The sequence below is a fragment of the Convolutriloba macropyga genome, chromosome 7 (genome assembly GCF_964194025.1).
Source record: "Convolutriloba macropyga chromosome 7, txConMacr16.3, whole genome shotgun sequence".
In the NCBI taxonomy this organism is placed as follows: Eukaryota; Metazoa; Xenacoelomorpha; order Acoela; family Convolutidae; genus Convolutriloba; species Convolutriloba macropyga.
Window position 1 is genome coordinate 71919657 of NC_134474.1, and position 23473 is coordinate 71943129.

At 35.3% G+C, this 23473-nt stretch overlaps 1 protein-coding gene across 3 annotated transcripts in view; it reads right to left on the reverse strand.

The window, feature by feature from the left end:
* Positions 1–8063, reverse strand: part of LOC142343301 (glutamine synthetase-like) — a 45567-nt gene extending 37504 nt beyond the window's left edge. Inside the window, exons 1-2 of one of the 3 annotated variants that reach the window (XM_075395124.1) lie at positions 7891–8063; positions 7389–7526 (exon numbers count right to left, since the gene is read on the reverse strand). The gene's annotated coding sequence lies outside the window, so the exon portion shown is untranslated. Of the gene's footprint in view, positions 1–7388; positions 7527–7564; positions 7835–7890 lie in introns of those variants that run through there. The other 2 variants (XM_075395123.1, XM_075395125.1) reach the window with 2 other exon arrangements.
* Positions 8064–23473: the final 15410 nt, after the last annotated feature.

Consider the following 23473-nt stretch of genomic DNA (forward strand, 5'->3'; position numbering starts at 1 on the left):
GTTGAAATACAAGTTCTCGAACTTTCCACCAATCTTTAAAAACTTTAATGTTAGTCGAGCAGATATTGGTGATTATATGAGGGATTATGCAATTGATAACGATTTACTCAAGCAACCGCAACGCATGTTAATTTCAAGCTTCAAGTTGGAGAATGGAACAGTCATAACACCATTACTCAATTTTTACCTTAGTCTTGGGCTAAAATGCACCAAAATTTATCGCTTCGTTCAGTACACACCCAAAAAATGCTTCAACAATTTTGTCCAATCGGTTGTTGATGCTAGAAGAGTTGGAGATGAAAATCCTGAGTCAAGCGTTGTGGCAGAAACAATGAAATTGTTAGGGAATAGTTCCTATGGTTACCAAATCATGGACAGAAGCAGACATACAGAGACAAAATACTTGAACGATGAAAAGACACACAAAGCTATCAACGGGAAATTGTTTAAGAGACTTAACAGTGTGTCAAAAAAACTATACGAAGTTGAACTTGTAAAATCAAAAATTGAGCACCGTGAACCGATAATAGTCGGCTTTTTTATACTTCAGTACGCAAAATTACGTATGTTGGAGCTTTATTACAATTTTTTTGATAAATTTTGCGATGTCGACACGTTCGAAGAGTTAGAAATGGACACCGACTCCTTATACTTAGCTCTAGCGCACGATAATTTGTACGATTGCATTCGTCCATCTAAAAAAGCAGATTGGGAAACTCTGAGGGAACACGATTGTGATGATTCTTTCAAAGCTGATGCTGTACAAAATTTCTTCCCTAGAACTTGTTGTGATAAACATAAAAAGCACGATAAGCGTGAACCAGGTCTGTTCAAGGAAAAATTTAGATGTACTGAAATGATTTGTCTCTGTAGCAAAACATATTGTTGCTACGATGCCAGATCGGATAAGTACAAATTCAGCAGCAAAGGACTGAACAAACGAACATTGGAAGAGACCGGAGATGGACCATTGGAAAAATATCGGCGAGTGATGGAAGAAATCATCAATTTAACATCTACAAATAGAGGATTTCGGACAATCAACCACTGCGTCGCTACCTATGAACAAACAAAGAAAGGACTCTCATATTTTTATCCTAAACGAAAAGTGTTATCTGATGGAATTCATACTGTACCCCTGAACCTGTAATTTATTGAATCAATTTTTGTATTGTGAGCGCTCTCTGTTGTGTTTAAAATCACTTATAATGTACTTGATTAATACTGTGTCTGTCTTTTTGTAACTTCATAATTCATTCTTATAAAAATTTTCAATTTTCTCAATTTTAGTGGATATAACTGACCTTAATACATTGCGGCGGCTATACCTAATCTTAATACATTGCGGCGCCTATACCTAATCTTAATACATTGCGGCGGCTATACCTAATCTTAATACATTGCGGCGGCTACACCTAATCTTAATACATTGCGGCGGCTATACCTAATCTTAATACATTGCGGCGGCTATACCTAATCTTAATACATTGCGGCGGCTATACCTAATCTTAATACATTGCGACGGCTATACCTAATCTTAATACATTGCGGCGGCTATACCTAATCTTAATACATTCCGCTGGTTATACCAATAAACATGTTGAAATTTACTGCGAGGGGAATTATCCGTTAATTCCCGCCACCTGTACAATTTCCCGCCTGTACAATTCCCGTGCGCGCTGCCTGTACAATTCCCCGCCTGTACAATTCCCGTGCGCGCTGCCTGTACAATTCCCCGCCTGTACAATTCCCTGCGCGGAAAGGCCAATGACTGGCTCCCAAAAATGCGGCTGATCTACTCACACTATACTACTAATACCCTGGTCCCTATACTTAACCTTAATACGTTGCGGCGGCTATTCCTAATCTTAATACGTTGCGGCGGCTATTCCTAATCTTAATACGTTGCGGCGGCTATTCCTAATCTTAATACGTTGCGGCGGCTATTCCTAATCTTAATACGTTGCGGCGGCTATTCCTAATCTTAATACGTGGCGACCGCTATAACTAATCTTAATACGTTGCGGCGGCTATTCCTAATCTTAATACGTGGCGGCCGCTATAACTAATCTTAATACGTGGCGGCCGCTAATCTTAATACGTGGCAGCCGCTATCTTAATACATGTACGCCTATACCCTATCTTAATACATTAGTGTCGACCCTCTCTCAAAAATTACTCCTATACCCTATCTTAATACATGGGGTCTACACCCCCCCGGGGAGACTTGCTCATCCTATTACTACTCGTGTCATAACGTTTATCCTGCGCCGTATGAAATAATTATGAACTCAGATTAAAATTTTAAAACGTTCAATTTCGTTAACGATCAATTTCGTTCAAAATTTATGAAAAATTTTCCAAATGAAAAAACGGAAAAAACTGTACATGCAACCGATCTCATTGATGTGCAATTAAATGAGAAATTTGGAACAAATCGTTGTTTGAAAATTGTCAGACAGAAAAAGTCAGATATAAGATTGCAACACAACGAAACGTTGATATACTCCCAGGAACCAGAGAAAAACAAAATACTATTATCTGCAACTGTAAAAAGTTTTTTTTTCTGAATGGTGATACATCCAATCGCGTTTTAACTTTTAGTATACTGATCATTAAATGGTTCAAAAATAGTTTATATCGAGACTCAATCAATTTCAAAAGGAACGGAACGCATTAAAACGCATCAACACTTTTCAAAAAATCATCTGAATGTCGGAGGATTTTGGAACGATAGCGTGCATTTCAATATACTGCACTGAGATGAAAATTATTCTATAGACGATGAACTTAATTTCAAAAAAGTTGAAACACAACTCATAATGCCGCAGAGATATACCCAAATTGTCACGGGAACAATTTGCCGAATTTGTGTATCGCTATTTTTATGTTAATACATTGAAACTGTAACAACATTGCAAAAAAAATAAACTTTGGGAAAATTGACGGAAATAAAACGTTCAAGAGAAACCAGACATTTAATTGCACAAAAAACTAATGTAACTAATGTTCTGGATTTAAGCCCTCTGTTTTTTGTGTCCCATCATTGTGAGCGTCTATCAGTACCGAAAAAAAACTACATACAAAAAAAATGGCTGGCGCTTTCCGCCGCCAATTTAAGTTCAATGCTGAACGCGCTTAAATTTAGTGTGTTGTTTCCACAAAGCAATTCAAAGCCTCAAAATAGGATCAAATAAATCAGATAAAAATTACGTTTTGCTGTAAGGGCTTTTCACAAAATTTACGATTTAATGTTTTAGGAATACTGAAATGAGGGATTATGCTGCAATTATTATGCCGTACAGTTCTCTGTGGATTACGCTTCCGCAAAATGTATTTTGCCGGGGAAAGTTGATTCCATATTTTAACTTCGAGCTTAAACGAAAAAACAATGACTGAATTCTCCATATAGGGCACCGCCTTTTAGATAATATCCGCTAAGTTAGATAATATATGTCACACGCGCAATGTATTAATATAGACAAAATGAAATCTTGTAATAAAAACGAGTAAAATTACTCAAAAATTTGGTACCGGTAGACGCCCGTAACGATAAAATTGTGCAGCTCAGAGAACAGATTTCACCAGGCAAGATATTTAGGTTGAGTATAATTGTTCAGCAAAAAGGCACGTTGATGTTCATTTGCACTCCAGCAATTTTAAAGCTTTCTCTATGTTCTAGCATTTTTGAGGTAATATGTAGTCAGACACAAAATTTATTAAACCTTGAGAAAACTTAACAAATCGCCACTTACCTTGTTTGCACGGCCAAGCTCAATTTATTGAACTTCGTTTTTTCCGAAGTTAACCTAATGGAAAAGGTAAATTGGGGGTTGACGAGTAGACCTGGAACTTGCTGATTGATGATTGAATAGGGGACTGTGAGCACAGAAAACAGACAACTCGTAGGACAAAATTGAAAGAATTCATGAAGTCAAACTGGTATCAAAATCAAGCTGTTGATTTTGGGATAAAAATAAGAAAATTAGCTCAAAATATAAAATAAAGTAGAGATATTACTCTGCAAACTCAAATAAACATCAGAATTAAAAACAAGTTATTCTATCAGTACTACAATTTTAACCATAATTAAAATTGAAATTGAAATAAGAAGTTTCAATAGGTCTCTTAGGTCGCATTTGTCCAACATGTTTTATAGTTAGCGGTGTATTTAGGTAACGGTGCTCAATGAGACAGGCCTTTTTTAATTGAATCTGAAAAAAATCTTAATCACTTTATTATATGTCTTCCTTGTAATGTTACTATATTATTATGTTTACACCTTGTTATAAGTACATTAATGTATCTTTCCCTGTTTTATATGGGTTTTTAAAAATTTCTTAGTTCCAAGGTAATTATTATATGATATGTTGCCTTTTTCAATTTAGAGTGATTACTTCGTATGGTAGAAATTTAGATTCAATCATTTTATCTTGCCAATCAACGTAACCAAAAGTGTAAATATCTTTACTTTGTTTGTTACTTAATATCTTAGCTACTGCATCTAAAATACGTGGTTAAAAGAATCTGAAAGCATTTAGTATTCTAATACATCCAAAATCTATTGAAAAAAACCCTTTTTTTGCTTTAGCTGATACCTTTGACTTTAACTCGATACAGCTATTTCTTATTTGAATTGATGTAACTCATATTTAGGTCTATCACAGAACTATTGTGGTACGAAATTCGATTTTTTTAAAAAATTCACGTTTGGTGTGTTATCAGCATAACCTCAAAACTTAACATTGAAGTTAAGCTTGTTCCTGGACCATTGAGTAGGGCTTTTCCACAATTATAAGCAAATCGTTCCCTTCTTTTTCTTTGTTTTTTGTTTTTCCGTTGAAAATATAATGTTCAAGTAAATAAGACAATATTGTCAATAAATGAACGTTTTGGCAATCAAGTATTCTTTCTCACTTTCTTTTCAACTTTTTAAACTAATATGACCCATCGGGTTTTACACGTTTTTCGCTTTCGCTTTGTTGTCCTCTCTTTGTCTCTTTAGTTACTAATCCAATTGATTATTGGATTATCCATAGTTAAATAAAAAATATATATTTGATTTCAATCTATTTTTTTGAACAATTTTGACACTGTTTGTCAAAAACAATCGGTTTTTTAGTTTTGCCGTTCTTGTGGTGGCTTTTATTGTCTTGCCGCCTAAATTCAGTTATGCCAGTGGTCTGAGAATTTTGGTTAGAGAAAATTTTATTTTTATCTTAGTATCTTTTGTAGCTTTGGTTTCTCTGGTTTTAGATCAATTCTTGGTGTTAAAGATAGGGCTCTTTTATGTTTTCCGTTGCGGATTTATCTATTTGCTTTCTGCTCCTTTGATCTTTGTTTCCCTCAACACTTTATATTGTTTTTTAATAGGAGAATATGGCAACTAATGATGATCGAGTTAGTTTTTAAATGATAATTTAGTCTGCAAGGTTTGGTACAACTACTCTTTTATAAATCCAAGTGTTACTTTAAATGTTTCTTCAATTTTGTTTTTTTTTCATGTTGATACTTCATGACTCTCCACCTATCGCTGCTACTTCTGGCAGTTTATCAGCTGTGTTTTCTGATTATCCTGTTATATCACTAAAGTGGTAGCTAGGGCCTCCCTCTCCAAAAAAGGTACGTTCAGCGAACTTTTCTCAACAGAATTAAACAAAAAAAAATTTAAGTACACGAAAGTAAAACAAATTGTTGTAAAGAAAGGAATCATTTTCACGCTTTACAAAAAAAGTTGTACGTTTGTGCTCCTAGTTTTATTTTTTTGTTGTAACTGATCATAGTGGTTACGTTCCACCATTTTTTTCATCTGATTGCATAAGTCTGCCGTTGTGGAAATGGTGACTCTTTTGAAGTACGTGAATGTTTTGATGACGAACACATCAAAAAACCAACAAACACGTTTTTCCTAGAGTGCGATGATAGTGAATAAACTCAATAGTTGCGCTAAAATTAGCTTACAGTTTGGCAACAATTACACTGATTAGGAATGATGGAGCCAATAATTTCAACCGATTTTTTCTTATTGTTCCAAACTTTAAATTTATTTGACAAAGACAACTTCTAATTGGTGATGTCAAAGTTTACTGCAACAGTTAAGAAAATTCTGAGTGTACTGCAGAAGCAACGTGGCATAATGTCTCCGGGGAAAGCTCGCGCTTTATTGCCCCAATTCTTTTTATTTAAATAATTGTTGTTGTTTTGTCACCCACTTAGATATTTTATCGCTATTTTATTTTTTTCAATTAGTGAAGAGAGGAGGTCATGTAAAATAACTGTCAGCAAAGGGCAGTTGGGGTTGGATAAGAACTCATCCCCGATAATTGTTTGCTTGAAAGATGTTAGAGAATATGACGCGAATAATTTTAATAAAGCTCCTCAAAATCTCAGTTTCTCTTGTTTTGGGGTTGATGAAAATATTTTACATTCGTTTATGCTTCATATCAACTTAATCAACAGCAGAGAGTAAAAATTGTAGACTGTTACTCAGTTTAGTTGCAAATTTCAAGTGGGGGCCTAATTGATCGATACTTGTCTTTTTTTGTTCTCCATATACATAATTGATCTACCTCAGCAATTTCATATAAATTTTTCTGATATGCCGATGATACAAGAACAATAGGAGAAATTTCAGAATTTGAAGTTGTGAGTTCAATTTAAACAGAGCTACTGAAAGATCTGGTACAAACATTTTAAATTTGAGATTGAGTAGATTCAAGTTTCTCGGTTTCTTATTCATAAATACAAATGATACTTAGAAAAAGTTGTTTCCAAAAAATTTTGCTCTGAAAAACAAAAAACAAAAAGGTACGTGAATACATTTCTGGGTCCAACCCGACTTGGAATTGTCACCTCCAAATTGTCAAAAAAGAAGAATTTCACATATTGAATCTCATATAAAAATTATCTCATCTCCGGCGTTTGATGCGTCACAGGTCTGGAATCCAGGACTTCACTGTCTTTAATGCCTGCACAGATTGTAAAGACAATGTTTAAAATGGATAACTTGGCAATCAAACTTGGTTGACAACTAATACGTTAAGAATCTTTTCCGTATCGCCTTTTTCCTGTCATTTATTTTTAACAAACTTATTCTATCGAACCATATTTCATCGATTTTGACTTCAATGAATGCCTTAAACGATTCGCCAAAAAATTATGGATGTACAAAGACCAGATTACGCAAAAAGTTGTTTTTTAAAGCAAAAAAGAATTTTAGGAAACAATCTAAAGATAGATATTTCAATCTAGTAGCTTGATTTAATTTTATTCTTAGTTAATAAGTCTCCGAACTATCGCCATACAAAAATTCATGTCGATTTCAAAGAAGAGAGATGAATTATTTTGTGGGAGTGGAAGTAATAAAAAGAATCAAGTACAAGAGTTACCCCTTAGGATGGAAAGTTTTTGTCCGTTGTGCTGGAAAGTTGGATGGAAAGTTTTTGTCCGTTGTGCAGGATGGAAAGTTTTGCTGTTCGTTATGCCCACGACAAGTGTTCAAACGTGACGTGCGGACGTCTTGACGCCTTAGAAATGAAACGTTTTTGGTTTAGTTCGCACTTACCTGATGAAGTTTGCGATCAAATTATAGGGTAAATAAATATCGGCTACAGCTATGCTCACTGTAACTTCAACCGCCTTTAATCCAAAAATAAAGCAGTTGTATCTAATATTTGTAATTCTTTATTATTGTTAAGAGCTGATCCGAGAATGGTGAATGATCAAGCAAAACGAAGACAATGTCTGTCCTCCGAGTTTTTTAGTTCAAAGGTGTCGCTTTAACTTGAACAGAAGAAGCGACAGTGTACAAAAATTGTTTTGCTAATCAAGCGTTTAATTAAGCTGCCATTTGAGAGATCTTGAAAACCAACTTGTACTCACACGACTTACTTGAGATTTAGTCTGTCATGAATGTTAATTTGTGTACTGTATAACATATGCCTCAGATCTATATAACACTACAAATGATGCTTGTACACGAATTTATTAAAAAATCTATTGTACAATAAAGTATGATCTCAAATTCATACTGCAGTCCGCATATAACGTCTCTCAGTAATCCGTTTTTAACTTTAGTTCACGCTTTTTCATTCGCTTCCCAGTTTTGTTCACGCTGTATCTGTTTAAAAGGATGACGCAATGAAGAAACGACTTTGTGTGATGCAGAAATCGAAAGAAATGAATACGTGCTACGCGTTTTTTGATTGTTTGAATAGAGCTCCCACAAAGTTTGAACATCTGATGCTTATCAACAACTTTTATTCGTTCTATCGCAATGGTGATTTTAACTAAGAAAGAAATCCTTACATAGGAAGGATTCTTAGCGCAAAAATGTCCGATGCTTGTCCATATGAAGAAAAAAGCCTGAATGGAAGACTGTTACTTTCAAGGGATCTATTCTGTTTCTGCCCCCCCCCCTCCTCCTCTCCCCCCCCCCCCTCCTCCTCTCCCCCCCCCCCCCAGCTTAGTGAGCAGAAATCTTTTATGGCCCCCAGACGCACGTGCTATTTTCTTACATAGTTACGTGCTATATAACAGCATAGAATTTGTAAAGGGGGGTCATAAAAAACACTGGCGGGGGAAACAGAATAGATCCCTTTCAAGATATTGTTATTGAGCCGCATCTCAAAATCAATCCAGACACAATACTCTTAAAAATTTCTATTGTAGTCTACAGGATATCTGTATGATATTGTTACTTTGATCGCCTTAGCATCTTTGCAAGATTAGTTTGACCGATTGGATTGGTAATTGAGTAAAATGGCTTCGAAAAAAAAAGGCCCACTAATGTGCGTTTGGTCACCCACATTTTCTACCTAATTGTCAACCAAATGAAGAGATTAGAAGAGAGATATACACAATAGATATTTGAGTGAAGGAAATGAGTGCAAACCCAAACTATAAAAGCCCAAACTATAAAAACCCAAACGAGTATGTAAAAAAATATAAAATGTAGAAAAAGCAAGAAGAAACTTCCGAAACAATTTAAAACGATAACAACATTTTTTATGATCTGTTAAGAGTTTTTAGATGCGGACGTTCAATATTGTGATAATATGACACAAACTTCAGAAAAAACCAAAACTTTGAACAAACGACCAGTCACAAAACTAATAGTTATAAAAAACGCAAACTAGATTACTTTTTGTTTCAATAGTAAGCATATGGGACCATTCATTAGTGGTACAGTGATATAAATTCACAGAAACAAGTTTAAAAATTTGATAACGTTCAGTTTTTCTTCTAGAAATTATTCTGGCAGTCTTAACTGCTCTACACCGTACCTAAATCATACCAGCAAAGTTTTGAGTTGTTACATGTCGGGTTATGGGTATTCGCAAGCGGAATAAAAGCGTTTTTAACTAAATAGAAAAAATTAATTTCTCAAAATGAGAGAATAACAAGGATGATATTTTACAGTAGAATTTAGAGATTTACAGGAGAGATCTGATTATTAGATCAAGATGGTGATTTGATTTTGAGGACGAAAAAAGGCTCAAAAATCAGCTCTATATATACCCCTTATCAGTGCCAGAAAGTCAAGATACAAAACTAATCTTATCACCATGATTTACAGTGGGGGTCGCAAGGGTTACCCAAAATGGTTTGCTTTTGCAAATTTCCCAGAAATCAGTCGCAGGGGGTACCATAGATAGTATGCATTTACACTTTTCTAAGATTTCGTTCACATTTCCGGTGGTATCATAATTATTCAATACATGCTTGCAAGAATTTACATCAAATAATCTCACTCTAATATCTAGATTCACCAATTCGAACCGAATATTGATTCTAAGCACCATTTCTTGACAATTCAATTATATAAATTCTCTGATCAAAATCAATTTGCTTTTGTCTTTCCAATAGGGTAAGTTAAACTTTCTTTCTATTTCTCACTAAGTTTAAGACTATAATTAATTCAATATTCTAACACCTCCACTCAGACTTGAGCTGATTGCGTAGAGTCTGTTCCCATCAAAACAGTTCTGAATGTTTCCACCTTCGATACGGGTAAAAGTTTCGTGAAGATATCGACTGCCATTTTTGTCAGTAGGAACGTAATGAATTGAAATAGTCCCATTTTCCGTCTTGTCTCAAATGAAGTGAAATTCTGTCTCTATGTGTTTCATCCTCTTGTGCATGACTGTGTTTTGGCACAAGTTAATACAACTCTCGTTGTCCTCTCCAATTGCTATTGGATGTTTCTCTTTGATGCCGAAATCCTCTAGAAGTTTTTTTAGATACAATGCTTCTTGAACTGCTGCTGCCAAGCCCTGATATTCTGCTTCTGATGAAGAAAAAGCAACTGTGGCCTGCTTCTTGAAACTCCAGCTGAGTGCTGCGCCACGTCCGTTGTGCTTGAAGTAGTAGCCCGTCGTTGATTTTCTGTCGTTCACGTCACCAGACCAGTCTGCATCACTTTCCCCCACTAAATCATAATTAGCTTCTTTTGTGTAAGTAGGTTATAAACCTTATGAACCTTGAAGATACCGCAGAAGTCTTTTTCCGCACATCTAGTGTTGATCGGTAGGTGCATTCATGTGTCTGGACAGAATGTTGACTGTGAACCTGATGTCTGGCCTCGTCTGTTTGGCCATATACAGAAGTGATTCAACCAAGCTTCTGTAGATACTCTGATCCACTTCTTCGGCTCCGTTCTGTGCCGTCTGAAGATTCAAATTCAAATCAGCTGGAGTTCTTGTTTTGATTTGAAACTGATATAAAATTGATCCATTTGAAACCGCTCAAGCATTGTTTCTATGTAGCGTTCTGGGTCGACTGTGACTTTGCCCTGTTCTCGTCCAATTATTAGACCCAGAAACCAGTGTAATCTCCCTCTGTCTTCCATGTGAAATGTTGTTTCGAGTGCCTTTCTGACATCGGAGATCACTGACATGCTTCTTGACGCCACTGTGATGTCGTCGACCCAAACCAAGATGAAAGTGTGACCCTCTATCTCTGCTCTTGCGAACAAGCAATGATCATTCCTGCTTCTGGTGAACCCGTGTCTCAGTAGGAAGTTTGCCAGTTCCCTATACCAGTTGTTACCTGCCTGTTTCAAACCATAAATTGATTTAGTCGTTCGGCATGCTAACTTCTCCCCATCTGATCCTTGTTTTACAAACTCCTGTGGCTGCTCCAGATACACTTCCTCTCCTATTGGTGAGTGCAGGAAAGCCGTCTTGACATCAAATTGGTGCACACTTGGCCCTGCTTTGCTGATAGTTGAAGTAGAATCCTGAATGCCTCTGGCTTACAGGTAGGTGTTTAGTTTCAGGATCCTGCAAAGATTGTGGCCTGGTTTCAGGATCCTGCGAATATTGCGTCTAAATTCCAAGATCCTGTAAGAATTGTGGGCACGTTTCAGTGTGACGCACTACGTTTTGGTCTTGTTTCAGGATACTGCAAAGACTCTGGCTTGGTTTCAGTATCCTGCAAAAATTTTGGTTTGGTTTCCGGATCTTGCAAAAATTGTTTCATAGTTTTAGAATCCTGCAAATATTGTGGCCTGGCTTCAGGATCCTGCAAATATTGTGGCCCAGTTTTGGCATTCTTCAAACGCTGTGGTTTGGTCTCGTGATCCTGCAAAGACTGTGGTTCGGTTTCAGAATCCGGAAAGTTTATGGCTTGCTACTGGATCCTATCAAGATTGATGCTTTGTTTCGGATACTCTAAAGATTGTTGTCTGAATACACGATCCTGTAAATGTTGTGGCCCAGTTTTGGTATTCTGCAAAGGCTGTGGCTTGGTCTCGGTATCCTGCGAGTATTGTGGTTTGATTTCAGAATCCGGTAAGTTTGTGGCTTGGTTTTGGCTCCTATCAAGATTGTCACTTGGCTTCAGGATCCTGCAAAGACTGTCATTGTTTCTGGATCCTGCAAAAATTGTTGCTTAGGATCAGAATCCTGCAAAAATTGCGGCCTGGTTTCAAGATCTTGTAAAGAATTTGGCCTGGTTTCGAGAATCCGCATTAAATGTGGCTTGATTTCGTGTTCCTGCAAGGAATGTGGCATGGCTATAGGATCTTACACAGAGATGAACCCTGTAGCAGGATCAATCACATAGAGAGTATGCTAAGGATCTTGTACAGAGTGTCTCTTCTCAAGTTGAAAAGCCAGACACAAAGAAAATACTTTTGATTGGACCATTTGCGTCACACAAGAATGGAAATAGTGAAAACCTAAAAACAACGTCTAGAAAAGAGATAGGGAAGTTTGACAGACTCGTCAACAGGCTCACATTGTTCTAACAAAAACGAGTCGAAGTGTTACTGATTTCATACAAGGATCATACATGATTTCACAATGCCATAGTTGACCTCTTTGTACAATTCTAGTATGAAAACAAAGAACTCATATATGATCCTTGAATGATTACCAAGAAAGAAATTGTACCAAGAGACACATATGACCTAGTACAAATAATAGGAAACATAGGCGACCTTGTAAAGTTTTTTTCGCCGCTGAACCGGGAAACAAATGTTTGGACGTCGCCTGATTGTAAATAGTAGTAGTAGTAGTATTAGTAGTAGTAGTAGTAGTAGTAGTAGTAGTGGTGGTAGTAGTAGTAGTAGTAGTAGTAGTAGTAGTAGTAGTAGTAGTAGTAGTAGTAGTAATAGTAGTAGTACTAGTAGTAGTAGCAGTGGTAGTAGTAGTAGTAGTAGTAGTAGTAGTAGTAGTAGTAGTAGTAGTAGTAGGAGTAGTAGACGTAGTAGTAGTAGTAGTAGTAGTAGTAGTAGTAGTAGTAGCTGTAGCAGGAGTGTAATATGGACCATTTTTCACCCATATTACACTTTGGCCACAGAATGTACCCTTACCCATATTAAGATGACCAAATTAAGCTTTGAAATAGGTACCCATGTTAAGATCCGAGGGTGCCCATATTACACTTTTATTTTTTCGACCATTTTAAGTTTTCGCCCGATACCCATTTTCACTCACAGTCATATGAATTATTTGACTAGAGTAAAATTTGGGTAGTATTTTGTAATTTTGTGGCCAATCACAAAAAATGGCCGATAATAGGTCTAGATAAAGCAATTTTTTGAGGAAAAAGCTGAAAATGTGTCGTTACTACTGAATTGTGTTTTTTTGCTTCGAAAAAAAAGTTTTTTTGGTGAGTTGTCTTTTCGTTTCATTCGCGTAAGAACAGTGCTCAGCTTCTTATTTTTTGCTGAAAATTAGAGAAAATTTACAAAAGCTAACTTCAGAAGACAAAATTTAATTGATTCCGAACTCACAGATAATTGAGTGCTTTTTACAGAAGAAGCGTAGACAATTTCAGTCAAATTCCATCTGTCTGTTTGAAATGTGATGTCACATTTTTACAACAAAAGGCAGGTTTTACATTTTATAATAAGGCTCATTTATAGCGTAATTAACCCTGTGGGTTGCTCTTTCATCGCAAAACTTGCTGGCATTTCGGACAACGAATCAATTTTATGGAATTCAAAAAAGGAAATTGGAGAAAAACGTTAAAAATCATCTTGATTATTGCAGTTTGTTGTGTTTCTTACCACACGTTTTTCCGTTCTCTCAGTAACACTGTAATCTATGCTGCAGAAATTGTTGCCCGCTTTACCATAGTTTTATCAGTATGTCAGTAAGGTGTTAGTAAATTCAACTTCTCTTTTCGATATATAGAATTGTTCATCAACAGCTAAACGGCCACCTCTTCTGAATTTCCTGCATTTTGTCTTCTTTACGTTAATTTTCAACTAGTTCCTGCTACAATACCTGTTCAGATTATTCAAAATTTGTTGTAGTTGGCCTTGGCTATATCTCCCAAGTAATAAGTCATCAGCGTAAAATATAACATCTAGACCCTTGCATTACAGCTCAAAATACAAATGAGCAATGAATAAACTAAACAAGAGTGGTGAGAATTTGTCTCCTTGTGCTACTCCTGTTTTCTGTTCAAGAAATCTTGTTTTCTCCTGTTTTCTCGGTTGACAAGAAATCTTCATCAAGGATCTGCTGGAAGTTGCACTTTAGCACTGATTGTGTTCTGTGTATAATGGTCCCATGCATCCCCACTTTTATCAGTTTTGTAAGCAGCATGTTCCTGTTCGCGTTTTCGTAGTCAATGAAGCAGGCATAGTATTTGCCACTGCAGCTGATGTTATGCTTGATTGCTCTTGTCAAGTGCGAAACTGCGTCGATTGTTGACAGTTTGTGTCTGAAATCATATTGGCTTGGTGGTAAAATTTGATTTTTCTCGACCTATGTTCGCAAAGGCTGGTAAATGATACCCGTGAACAATTTGTTCATGCAACATAACAGGCTAATGCCTCTGTAGGAACTTGGTAAACTTTCAAAAACTCCTATTTGTGTTCATCATTTTGAGCCTTTTTCAGAATCCTGAGACTCCTCCAGCATAAAGTGTTACTTGTTTTAGCTTTTGTCCTGATAAAACTTTGCTCAACTGTAAACGTTAAGGTTGGTGAAGGCAAAGCTTATGTTGCAAGCTTTAATCTTTTGTAAGCGTCAATGGCTCCGTATTCATAGTGAAGTTATTACTGTGTGTGTTTTTGATCCATTTTAAAATTGTTGGCCTAGGTCTCTTGCGATAAGGTCCATCTTTTGTATCCAAAAAAAACTTTTCTTGTTCTCTTTTGCCCATTTTTATTTCAGTTTTGCAGCAAAGTGTAAAAATCATTTCTTGGGTTACTAATAATAATTTCAAATTTGTGTGCAGGCTACATTGTGCTTGCTATTGGGAAAAAAAGTTGGGTTTTACATGAAAAACTTGAAAGAAAAAGAAAAAAATTTCAAAAAAAAATTGGGGACCGCCCGAATTGGAGGCTTGGCCTCCAATTTGGATGGTCCCCCATTTTTTCTGGCCGCCATAACATCTGCTATTTTTGTTTGTCCTTTTAAGCCTATTTCCAGAATCCAGAGACTCCTCCAGTATAAATTTTGACTTGTTTTTGCTTTTGTCCTGATAAAGCTTTGCTCAACTGTAAACTTTAAGGTTGATTTAGGCAAAGCTTATGTTGCATGCTTTAATCTTTTGTAAGCGTCAATGCTCCATATTTATAGTGAAGTTATCGATTTATTTTATTGAGACAACAAGAAAGGCTGTTTTTTGCTGTCAAATTTTACAAATAATTTCTTCTCATTTTCGTCCAATTGACCTCAAATTTCGGTAATAGCTGTATTTTTTGCTTCAGAAACGTTGTTTTGATCCATTCCACAACTTCACTACCTCTCAAATAACAATTGGAGAACCTCAGCGTTTTAAACTTGGCATTTTGTGGGTCATTAACTTGTCTTTGTCGTAGACATATCTGTAACCCTGGCGCATTTGAGTTCAAAAACCTCACCATTAACCATATTCCACTTTCCGACCAAAATTGAAAAATGTACTTTTTTGTCTCAAAAGTAATAAGAGGAAGTATTTGATCCATAATTATTTTTTTAAAATCCTGAGAAACAGAATAGTGCGTTGAGTTTTAAAAAAAAACAAAGTTAAACAGCTTCAAGTGTGGTTCAATTTTGTATATAATGTTTTAACAACTGTGCAGATTTTGGCAATTTTCTTGCCGATTTTGGTTTTTTTTATTCGAAAAATGGTTTCTCGATGCCCCGAAAGATTTTGAGTAAAACTTAAAAGATTTCGTTGATCAGAAAAATGAAAACACTATGACTTTTTTCCTTTTTTTTTGCTGTTGTAGAATTGTTTTCTGACGCATTAGGTTTTTTCTGTTTTTTTTTTATTTTTTATCGAGTTTAGTTTTGGCCAATATGGAGAGGATTCTTCAAAAATAAAGTAGTTCCAAGGAATATTATGATTGCAGTTCATTCTTCTTTAGGGAAAAACTTTTTTGAAATGGCCAAATGAACATCTCGAACAAGGTACCCATTTTTAAAAAAAAATTGATTATCAGAGAAACGTGCTTTAAAAGGTTTTTTCAATAGATTTTTCCAGCTGCACACAGAGACACTAAAATATGATTTTGTTTATTTCATTTAGACAATTGGAAAAACTTCTTTCTGCTATCAAGTTTTTCGAATAGTTTTTTCTCATTTTCGTCCGACTGACCTCAAATTTTGGTAATAGCCGTTTTTTTGCTTCAGAAGCGTTGTTTTGATGCATTCCATAACTTAACTTCCTCTCAGATATCAATTGAAAGACCACCTCAGTGTTTTAGAAATGGCGTTTATGGATCATTAATTGGTCTTTTTTTAGACATTTTTGTAAACCTGGCGCATTTGAGTTCAAAAACCTCACCATTACCCATATTCCACTCTTTGACCAAAATTGAAAAAAGTACTTTTTTTGTCTCAAAAGTAATTAGAGGAAGGAATTGATCCATAATTGTTTTTTCAAAAATCCTGAGAAACAGAATAGTGCGTTGAGTTTTAACAAAAACAAAGTTAAACAGCCTCAAGTGTGGTTCAATTTTGTATATGTTGTTTTAACAACTGTGCAGATTTTGGCAATTTTCTTGCGGATTTTGGTTTGTTTTTATTCGAAAAATGGTTTCTCGATGCCCCGAAAGAGTTTGAGTAAAAACTTAAAAAATTTCGTTGATCAGAAAAATGAAAACACTATAACTTTTTTCGTTTTTTACTTTTGCTGTCGTAGAATTGTTTTCTGACGCATTAGGTTTTCTCTGTTTTTTTTAAATTTTTTATCGAGTTTAGTTTTGGCCAATATAGAGAGGTTTTTTCAAAAATATACTAGTTCCAAAGAATAGTACGATTGTAATTCATTCTTCTTTAGGGAAAAACTTTTTTGGAATGGCCAAATGAACATCTCGAACAAGGTACCCATTTTAAAAAAAAATTGATTATCAGAGAAACGTGCTTTAAAAGGTTTTTTCAATAGATTTTGCCAGCTGCACACAGAGACACTAAAATATTATTTTGTTTATTTCATTTAGACAATTGGAAAAACATCTTTCTGCTATCAAATTTTCAAATAGTTTTTTCTCATTTTTGTCCAACTGACCTCAAATTTTGGTAATAGCTGTTTTTTTTTTGCTTCAGAAGCGTTGTTTTGATGCATTCCATAACTTAACTTCCTCTCAGATAACAATTGAAAGACCTCAGCGTTTTAAAGTTGGCGTTTTTGGATCATTAATTGGTCTGTTTTGTAGAGATTTTTGTAACCCTGGCGCAATTGAGTTCAAAAACCTCACCATTACCCATATTCCACTTTTTGACCAAAATTGAAAAAAGTACTTTTTTTGTCTCAACAATAATTAGAGGAAGGAATTGATCCGTAATTGTTTCTTAAAACTCCTGAGAAACAGAGTAGTGCGTTGAGTTTTAACAAAAACAAAGTTAAACAGCCTCAAGTGTGGTTCAATTTTGTATATGTTGTTTTAACAACTGTGCAGATTTTGGCAAATTTCTTGCCGATTTTGGTTTGTTTTTATTCGAAAAATTTTTTCTCGATGGCCCGAAAGAGTTTGAGTAAAACTTAAAAGATTTCGTTGATCAGAAAAATGAAAACACTATAACTTTTTTCGTTTTTTACTATTGCTGTCGTAGAATTGTTTTCTGACGCATTAGGTTTTTTCTGTTTTTTTTTAAATTTTTTATCGAGTTTAGTATTGGCCAATATGGAGAGATGTTTTCAAAAAAATACTAATTCCAAAGAATAGTACGATTGTAGTTCATTCTTCTTTAGGGAAAAACTTTTTTGAAATGGCCAAATGAACATCTCGAACAAGGTACCCATTTTATAAAAAAATTGATTATCAGAGAAACGTGCTTTAAAAGGTTTTTTCAATAGGTTTTGCAACCTGCACAGAGACACACTAAAATATTATTTTGTTTATTTCATTTAGACAATTGGAAAAACTTCTTTCTGCTATCAAATTTTTCAAATATTTTTTTCTCATTTTCGTCCAACTGACCTCAAATTTTGGTGATAGCTGTTTTTTATGCTTCAGAAGCGTTGTTTTGATGCATGCCAAAAATTAAATTTCTCTCAGATAACAATTGAAAGACCTCAGCGTTTTAGAATTGGCGTTTTTGGATCATTATATCGTTTTTTTTGTAGACATTTCTGTAACCCTTGCTCATTTGACTTCAAAATTCTCACCGTTACCCATTTTGCACTTTCGTGCAAAAAAAAATTGAGTAGAAAAATTATTGATATATTGATTTCTGAACCAATTTTCATACTGATCATTTAGAGATCACTAGATTTCCTTTTCAAAAAATCATTTCTTGGATAAGGAAACGGTCGAAATCAAGGATTTCCCGACAACACATAAAAAAATATCTTGTGTTTTATTAGAATTTGGGGTTGTTTTTGAACAACTTTTTTTGCCTGAATTTGTCTTTTTTAATATGGGATTTGAAACGCAGCATTTTTAATTTATGGAAAAGTTAGTTTTCCAACACTAGCACAATCCAGATCGAAATGGCCACAGTTTTTTTATGAAAAACCTTTTTTTAAAATTTTCATTTAATATTTTTTACACCAGTAAAACATATTTTTCAACTTTTTTTACACATGGCCAGCATGTCACCTCCTACTTTTCATCTTTGCGCTTCCAAAAAATTAAATTTGAGGCAAAAATCTGCAATCAATTAAAAAATATCAGAATTGGGCCAAAAATTATCCAAAAACTGTTACCCATATTTGAAGGCCGTTTTTTTCAAAGTGTTTTTTCTACTTTTTCACTACATAAAAAGCTCCAGTTTTTTGGGAGGTGGGTTGTCGCACTATTCCGAACTTGCATGCCAAATTTCAGAACTCTGTGGGCATTTATCAAAAATCACCTCATTTCGGATCTGAGGATGTCCAAACGCACTCGACTTAGTCAAACCGATTTCATAGGCCGAAATTTTCACCGTATCTGAAAAAGCTACGTCAAACATTTATAAGAACAAAAATGACAGAAAGTAGTCAGACAAGACAGAAACAAAAAAAACTTTTTAAAAAAGTAGTTTTTCGTAGAGAAACTGCCTGTTCAATTTTCCTTACTGTTCGGCCAAAAAAGGCACCCTACTCCTATAGCTCAATATCTCAAAGAATACTTAACAGAAATTTTAAAAAATACATGTTTCAGAAAGTAGAGATGAAAATCTATTGAATAAAGTTCAATTTTAAGTGTCTTTTACTGTTAAAAAAGGAGAAAAACGCTAGAAAAGAACAAACAATTAAATTTTTTGGAAGGCTATAGCACGAGCACTACTGGTTTGTTTTTAAGGCCGTTTCGGTAATCGTCAACTATAGCTCATATTAATCAATCTCAGGGGTTGATTTGAGTTTAAACATCAAAATTGAGGCGGCTCGGACGTTTTCCAGAAACCGCGGCCGCCCTTACCCAAATTGCTCTCTGCTACAGTAGTATTAGTAGTAGTAGTAGTAGTAGTAGTAGTAGTAGTAGTAGTAGTAGTAGTAGTAGTAGTAGTAGTAGTAGTAATAGTAGTAGTAGTACTAGTAGTAGTAGCAGTGGTAGTAATAGTAGTAGTAGTAGTAGTAGTAGTAGTAGTAGTAGTAGTAGTAGTAGTAGTAGTAGTAGTAGTAGTAGTAGTAGTAGTAGTAGTAGTAGTAGTAGTAGTAGTAGTAGTAGTAGTAGTAGTAGTAGTAGTAGTAGTAGTAGTAGTAGTAGTAGTAGTAGTAGTAGTAGTAGTAGTAGTAGTAGTAGTAGTAGTAGTAGTAGTAGTAGTAGTAGTAGTAGTAGGAGTAGTAGTAGTAGTAGTAGTAGTAGCCTTTTCTGAATTTGGGCAATTTCTTCGACCATTTTCAGAATAGCCGTGAAAAACACTTTACCCAAATTAAGAAGACCATTTTACGAAAAACTTCCGCCTCCCAAATTCAGAAGAGGGTTGCCCAAATTCAGAAATGGATTTTTTGACCAATTTCGGAATTGGCCCGGTGCCCATTTTCCTACTCCACTCCTACTACTCCTTGGAATTTGGGTAAGTGTTATGGGGATGATGGCCGAATCAGAAATTGGGCTAAAAAGGGTTGTGAAACTAAGACAATAGAAAGACACTTCTAATTTTCAAGACTTTCAAAAGTTTAATGATTAAAATGCAAAAATTCGACCAGAAATTTAACAAACACCAAACACGAAAAAAAATTCACCCAAATTTATGTGGCAGTGCAGGTCAATTGTTAAACATAACAGGCATAACTTTGACAAACAGCTATAACAAACATGTCTTTCCTCTAATTAAATCGAAGCAGTCGGCAGCAGTTGTGAAGCTAGGAAATGACTTCCTCGTGATGTATCTGTCCACGTAGGGCGAATTCTAAGATTATGTTGGGCATTCTCTCGAGCAAGCTTCTCATCGTGTTTTGGTCTTTCAGATTGTGCTAATGATGTTTTCATGGGTTATTTGGCGTGTTTTGCGTTTATTTTCAAATCAGTGAAGTCGTTTCCTAAAGATGAACGCATTCAGATCTTGCTAGAATATTTTGAGATGATTCAAAACTTGCAAGATACTTGCTGCAATCTTGCAAGATATCAACGCAGGAAAACAAGTAAAATAAATTTAAAAACACTCTAGAAAACTTTTTTGAGACACAATATCGCTAATAAAAACAAGTTACCAAATTGATAATCAAGAGAAATTTTTTTAATCCAGATTCAAAATCTTGCGAGAATCTGGCAACAATCTTGAGAATTTTTAATTTCTGGCAAAGTTTTTTTGATTATTATTAACTGTTTGCACTATATCACTGTTTTATCTCAAACATTTTGGCTTTCCAGGAAAACGAATGGCCTTGAGAGAAGATCGGCTAACCGCCAGTTTCCTCCAAGTGTCAATTTTTTGCACCGAAACTCAGTTTCACTTGATAAATTGCCTACTTTTAGAAAAAAATGATTTGCAAAAAACATTAAAAAAATCCCCAGTGGGCCATTTGGCCCACTGGGGTTTTTTTTTGACCCCTCATCCCAAACCTCTTTTGCGTGCGTCATTTTGCGCTAATAAAAAATTCCAGGCGTATTACGGAAAGACAGCCGTATTTCGTTTTGACGTGGAGAGCCGTGAAAAAAAATATTGTTCCTAATAAAAAAACAACTAAAAAAACAACGTTTTTTGCGCTTTTTTGGAAGTTCTGGCCGCAATTGGATTAGTCTTTTATTTGTGAGTTTCAAGTGTTTTGTTACATTACCGTTTCATGCATTTGGCGATTTGTAAAGTTACTCTTTTCACAAAAGTTTTCGAAAAATTTTTCGATGAGATCCTTTTTTGAAGAACTGTTTGCACTATATCACTGTTTTATCTCAAACATTTTGGCTTTCCAGGAAAAGAAATGGCCTTGAGAGAAGATGTGCTAACCGCCAGTTTCCTCCAAATGTCAAATTTTTGCACCGAAACTCAGTTTCACTTGATAAATTGCCTACTTTTAGAAAAAAAATTATTTGCAAAAAACATAATAAAAAACCCCAGTGGGCCATTTGGCCCACTGGGGATTTTTTTTGACCCCTCATCCCAAACCTCTTTTGCGTGCGTCATTTTGCGCTAATAAAAAATTCCAGGCGTATTACGGAAAGACAGCCGTATTTCGTTCTGACGTGGAGAGCCGTGAAAAAAAATATTGTTCCTATTAAAAAAAAACAATGTTTTTTGCGTTGTTTTGGAAGTTCTGGCTGCAATTGGACTAGTCTGTTATATGTGAGTTTCAAGCGTTTTGTTACATTAGCGTTTCATGCATTTGGCGATTTGTAAAAACACTCTTATCACAAAAGTTTTCGAAAAATTTTTCAATGAGATCCTTTTTTGAAGAACTATTTGCACGATATCACTGTTTTATCTCAAACATTTTGGCTTTCCAGGAAAAGAAATGGCCTTGAGAGAAGATCGGCTAACCGCCAGTTTCCTCCAAATGTCAAATTTTTGCACCGAAACTCAGTTTCACTTGATAAATTGCCTACTTTTAGAAAAAAATGATTTGCAAAAAACATTAAAAAAATCCCCAGTGGGCCAAATGGCCCACTGGGGATTTTTTTTTGACCCCTCATCCCAAACCTCTTTTGCGTGCGTCATTTTGCGCTAATAAAAAATTCCAGGCGTATTACGGAAAGACAGCCGTATTTCGTTTTGACGTGGAGAGCCGTGAAAAAAAATATTGTTCCTAATAAAAAAACAACTAAAACAACAACGTTTTCTGCGGTTTTTTGGAAGTTCAGGCCGCAATTGGATTAGGCTTTTATTTGTGAGTTTCAAGTGTTTTGTTACATTAGCGTTTCATGCATTTGGCGATTTGTAAAGTTACTCTTTTCACAAAAGTTTTCGAAAATTTTTTCGATGAGATCCTTTTTTGAAGAACTGTTTGCACTATATCACTGTTTTATCTCAAACACTTTGGCTTTCCAGGAAAAGAAATGGCCTTGAGAGAAGATCGGCTAACTGCCAGTTTCCTCCAAATGTCAATTTTTTGCACCGAAACTCAGTTTCACTTGATAAATTGCCTACTTTTAGAAAAAAATGATTTGCAAAAAACATTAAAAAAATCCCCAGTGGCCATTTGGCCCACTGGGGATTTTTTTTTGACCCCTCATCCCAAACCTGTTTTGCGTGCGTCATTTTGCGCTAATAAAAAATTCCAGGCGTATTACGGAAAGACAGCCGTATTTCGTTTTGACGTGGAGAGCCGTGAAAAAAAATATTGTTCCTATTAAAAAAACAACTAAAAAACAACGTTTTTTGCGTTTTTTTGGAAGTTCCGGCTGCAATTGGATTAGTCTGTTATTTGTGAGTTTCAATTGTTTTGTTACATTAGCGTTTCATGCATTTGGCGATTTGTAAAAACAGTCTTTTCACAAAAGTTTTCGAAAAATTTTTCAATGAGATCCTTTTTTGAAGAACTGTTTGCACGATATCACTGTTTTATCTCAAACATTTTGGCTTTCCAGGAAAAGAAATGGCCTTGAGAGAAGATGTCCTAACCGCCAGTTTCCTCCAAATGTCAAATTTTTGCGCCGAAACTCAGTTTCACTTGATAAATTGCCTACTTTTAGAAAAAAAATTATTTGCAAAAAACATAATAAAAAACCCCAGTGGGCCATTTGGCCCACTAGGGATTTTTTGACCCCTCATCCCAAACCTCTTTTGCGTGCGTCATTTTGCGCTAATAAAAAATTCCAGGCGTATTACGGAAAGACAGCCGTATTTCGTTCTGACGTGGAGAGCCGTGAAAAAAAATATTGTTCCTATTAAAAAAAACAATGTTTTTTGCGTTGTTTTGGAAGTTCTGGCTGCAATTGGACTAGTCTGTTATTTGTGAGCTTCAAGTGTTTTGTTACATTAGCGTTTCATGCATTTGGCGATTTGTAAAGTTACTCTTTTCACAAAAGTTTTCGAAAAATTTTTGAATGAGATCCTTTTTTGAAGAACTGTTTGCACGATATCACTGTTTTATCTCAAACATTTTGGCTTTCCAGGAAGAGAAATGGCCTTGAGAGAAGATGTGCTAACCGCCAGTTTCCTCCAAAAGTCAAATTTTTGCACCGAAACTCAGTTTCACTTGATAAATTGCCTACTTTTAGAAA